The 5000-nt window shown below is 47.9% G+C and overlaps 1 protein-coding gene across 1 annotated transcript in view; it reads right to left on the bottom strand.

Annotated features, from left to right (window-relative positions):
* Positions 1–5000, bottom strand: part of LOC143292121 (adhesion G protein-coupled receptor L2-like) — a 148861-nt gene that overhangs the window by 71935 nt on the left and 71926 nt on the right. The gene's annotated exons all lie outside the window — the stretch shown is intronic.

Here is a 5000-nt window from a genome sequence, read left to right on the forward strand (position 1 = left end):
GGCCTGGGGTGAAAGGGGGACTGGGGGGAGTTGGGTTTGGGGTGGGGGGGGGGTGTAGGTTAGGGGAGAGAAGGGGGGAGGGGGAGGCGTCGAGAGGTGTTGTAGCAGAGAAGGTACCACTTCGCTTTGTTACCCGCCAAACCCCCAAAACCTCTCATGCACCTTCCCCCATCTCTCTCTCTCCCCCCCCCACACACACGAACCCCCCCCCCCTCCCCCCCCGAACCTTGCTTTTCTCTCTTTTCCCTCTTACTCTCCTCCACTCTCTTTCGCTCCGTCCCACCCACACCCCACACACTATACCCTCTATACTCCTCCTCTAGACCTGTCCCTCCCCTCTATCCCCTCCTACACCCGAAATTTCTCTCTCTCTCTCTCAACCACCAACCACGTCTCCATGTCACTGTTCTTTTACTAAGGGGGTGGGGTGAGGAGGTGAGCGGAAGAGATGTGGGGGTCGGCGAGTTGGGGGGTGGGGGGTGGGGTCGGGATTTGGATTGCTCCCCACTCTTCCCTTCTCCCCCCCTCCCTTCCCTTCCCCCACCCTGTCTATGACAGAAGGTTGTGATCCCCACCCCACCACCCAAAACCCACCCGCCCACTCCACCCCTTTCATGTATGATATTATGATGGACGTGCTGAGAGTAGTAGGCGGCAAGCAGGTCAAAGAGGAAGAGAAAGAGAGAGGGTGTGTGAGAGAGCCAGAAGGGGAGGGAGAGAGAGAGAGAGAGAGAGAGAGAGAGAGAGAGAAGAGGAGGGAGGGAGAAGGGGAGGGAGAGAGAGAGAGAGAGAGAGAGAGAGAGAGAGAGAAGAGGAGGGAGGGAGAAGGGGAGGGAGAGAGAGAGAAGGGGAGGGAGAAAGAGACACAGAGAGAGAGGATAGAGAAGGGGATGGAGAGAGAGACAGATACACAGAGAGACAGACAGACAAAGAGAATGGGAAGGGGATAGAGAGAGAGAGCGAGAGAGAGAGATGGGGAGGGAGGGAGAGAGAAAGAAGAGAGAGAGAGGGGGGAGAAGGAGAGACAGAGAGAGAAGGGAAGGGAGAGAGACAGGCAGAGACAGAGAGAGAGAGGAGAGAGAGAGAGAGAGACAGAGACACATAGAGAGAGACAGAGAGAGAGAGAGAGAGAAGGGGAGGGAGAGAGACCGGCAGAGACACAGAGAGAGGGAGAGAGACAGAGACAGAGAGAGAGAGAGAAGGGGAGGGAGAGAGACCGGCAGAGACACAGAGAGAGGGAGAGAGACAGAGACAGAGAGAGAGAGAGAGAGAGAGGGGGGGGGGAGGGAGAGAGATCGGCAGAGACACAGAGAGAGGGAGAGAGACAGAGACAGAGAGAGACAGAGAGAAGGGGAGGGAGAGAGACCGGCAGAGACACAGAGAGAGGGAGAGAGACAGAGACAGAGAGAGAGAGAGAGAAGGGGAGGGAGAGAGACCGGCAGAGACACAGAGAGAGGGAGAGAGACAGAGACAGAGAGAGAGAGAGAGAAGGGCAGAGGGAAACAAGGAGACAGAGTCAAGAGGGCGAGAGAAGGGGTGGGGTGGAGGGGTAGGGGAGGAAAGGTTGGAGGTGTGGAGGGTGGAGCGTGCGGATTGGGGGGTTGACCTAGGGGAGGTGGCCAGCGTCTGTCAGTGTTTTTTTCTCTCCCCTTGTTATTGCTCGCGTCCGTGCTTCTCTCCCTTCGCAGTACCACACCCCTGTCCTGTCCTGCCCTGTCGTGTCCTTAACCCCAACATGCCTGTTACCCCCGAAGCGACCTAGAAGGGGTTAAACACCACAGAGTGGCCCTGTGTGGCCGTTGTTGGGTGTGTGTGTGTGTGTGTGTGTGTGTGTGTGTGTGTGTGTTGGGGTGGGGGTTCTGATAACTGTGGTGCTGGTTTTAACCACCTACGGTCTGTGGCGCGACCTCTGGTGGTGGGGACATTGATGACATTTTGCTGCTGCTGTTGTCTCTGTGTGTGAAAGTGACAGACATTATGTCCACGGGATTTCCCTTTTGTCCCCCCCCCGCCCCCCGCCCCCCCGCTCACCCCCCTCCTCTCCCCCACCCCCAACCCCGCACCCTCTTTGTTTAGTTAAGTCTGGGTGAGCTGAGTTTCGTGACAATGTAACAACGCAGTAGTGGTAGCAGCAACAGTAGCAGAGGTAGTAGTAGTAGTAGCAGCAGCAGCAGTAGTAGTAGTAGTAGTAGTAGTAGTAGTACAGGTAGTAGTAGTACAGGTAGTAGTAGTAAAGGTACTAATAGTAGTAGCAGCAGCAGTAGTAGTAGTAGCAGCAGCAGCAGCAGCAGCAGCAGTAGTAGTAGCAGTAGTAGTAGCAGTAGTAGTAGCAGTAGTAGTAGCAGCAGCAGCAGCAGCAGCAGTAGTAGTAGCAGTAGTAGTAGCAGTAGTAGTAGCAGCAGTAGCAGCAGCAGCAGCAGCAGCAGTAGTAGTAGCAGTAGTAGTAGCAGCAGCAGCAGTAGTAGTAGTAGCAGCAGCAGCAGCAGCAGCAGTAGTAGTAGTAGTAGTAGTAGTAGTAGTAGTAGTAGTAGTAGTAAAGGTACTAATAGTAGTAGCAGCAGCAGCAGCAGCAGTAGTAGTAGTAGTAGTGCAGGTAGTAGTAGTAGTAAAGGTACTAATAGTAGTAGCAGCAGCAGTAGTAGTAGTAGCAGCAGCAGCAGCAGCAGCAGTAGTAGTAGTAGTAGTAGTAGTAGTAGTAGTAGTAGTAGTACAGGTAGTAGTAGTAAAGGTACTAATAGTAGTAGCAGCAGCAGTAGTAGTAGTAGCAGCAGCAGCAGCAGCAGTAGTAGTAGTAGTAGTAGTAGTAGTAGTAGTAGTAGTAGTAGTAGTAGTAGTAGTAGTAGTAAAGGTACTAATAGTAGTAGCAGCAGCAGCAGTAGTAGTAGTAGTAGTAGTAGTAGTAGTAGCAGCAGCAGCAGCAGCAGCAGTAGTAGTAGTAGTAGTGCAGGTAGTAGTAGTAGTAGTGCAGGTACTAATAGTAGTAGCAGCAGCAGCAGTAGTAGTAATAGTAGTTGAAGCAGTAGGAGTAGAAGTAGTAGGAGGAAGGTGGGGGAGGTGTATTAGTGGTGGTTGTGGTAACTAATTACACGCAAGATTTGTTATTCTTCAAAAATTAATATGTACGCATGCACACCGTTCACTTATTTTGTTTTTTGTTTTTGTTTCATGCGAGCATCAGTATTGCGCGTTGTTTATAATCCTTTCTCTGTCAGTCTATCCCGTTTGTGATACTAATGGTCATATGAAATTACTTTCATTTTCAGAATTCTTCCAAACAGTAAGACCAAAAAAACGTAAAAACAGGTGTTTGTTTTTGTTTTGTTTTAACGCTGGAAAAGACCATTCGCCCAAAGGAGACCGCGATGTTGTTGTTGTTGTTTTTTTAATGTTATTTTATTTATTTTAATTTTTTCTATTCATGTTATTCATTTTTATATATTCTATTTCATCTCATTGTTTTTATTCTATTCTATTCTATTCTATCCAATTCTCTTTTTACATGACATCGGCAGCACCAAGCCGAGAAATCTGACACAAATCATCAAACTCCCCGACACGACAAAGATAATATCATGGAACGACAATGCGCGAACGCCCAATACCCCCGTTTCTTTATATTATCAATTTCAATCAGCTATTTCGATTCATCTCTTCAGATAAGAAATACAATAACAACATTACATAATGAAAGCAGACTGAGCGAACGTTCCCTGTTGTTGTTTTTTTGTTGTGTTTTTGGGTTTTTTTACAAATAAAAAAGAAAAGGGAAAAAAAAAAGATATCACTTCAATTAGACATTTCGTTTTTGTTATTATTTCTGCTGTGTCAGTCTGGTTCAAAGGGGAAAGGAGAAGGCGAAGAAGAAGAAGAAGAAGAAAAGAAAAAAAAAAAACCGTCTGGGTGCAGAATTGGCATGGGGTGAAATTTGCGGTTGTGTCGCCTTCCCCCACCCTCACCCCCGATTCTCAATCAGCTGTGAGGTCTTTCTGCTTGCTCTTGACCCCACGCTAATCATTCACCGCCCGGTGCTTTCCTGGGATTGACCCCAGGCTGGACCACCGAGTGGTCAGTGGTCAGCGGTCATCGGTTGGACCGTGGTCTTGACAGACAGCAGAATGTCAGAGAGACGGACAGAAGGAGAAATAAATAAAACAAAGAGAAAGACAGAGTGAGCAAAGGAATGAACAAAGAGACAGACAAAGGGAGGGTAAGAGATAAACAGAGAAACAGAGAGGAGAAATCAACAGACAGACAGACAGACAGAGGGAGAAAGAGATAAACAGACAGACAGAGGGAGAAAGAGATAAACAGACAGACAGACAGAGGGAGAAAGAGATAAACAGACAGACAGACAGACAGAGGGAGAAAGAGATAAACAGACAGACAGAGGGAAAAGGAAATAAACAAACAGACAGAGGGAGAAAGAAATAGACAGAGAGAGGGATAAAGAGATTAACAGACAGACAGACAGAGGGAGAAAGAGATAAACAGACAGAGGACAAGGAAATAAACAGGCAGACAGACAGACAGACAGACGGACAAAGAAATAAACAGACACAAAGAAATAAAGAGACAGACAGAGAGAGGGAGAAAGAGATAGACAGACACAGGGACAAAGAAATAAACAGACAGACAGAGGGAGAAAGAGATAAACAGACAGAGGAAAAGAAAATAAACAGGCAGACAGACAGACAGACAGACAGACGGACAAAGAAATAAACAGACACAAAGAAATAAAGAGACAGGCAGAGAGAGGGAGAAAGAGATAGACAGACACAGGGACAAAGAAATAAACAGACAGACAGAGGGAGAAAGAAATAGACAGAGAGAGGGATAAAGAGATTAACAGACAGACAGACAGAGGGAGAAAGAGATAAACAGACAGAGGAAAAGGAAATAAACAGGCAGACAGACAGACAGACGGACAAAGAAATAAACAGACACAAAGAAATAAAGAGAAAGACAGAGTGAGGGAGAAAGAGATAGACAGACAGACAGAC

Source organism: Babylonia areolata, chromosome 18 (assembly GCF_041734735.1).
Source record: "Babylonia areolata isolate BAREFJ2019XMU chromosome 18, ASM4173473v1, whole genome shotgun sequence".
NCBI classification, from domain to species: domain Eukaryota; kingdom Metazoa; phylum Mollusca; class Gastropoda; order Neogastropoda; family Buccinidae; genus Babylonia; species Babylonia areolata.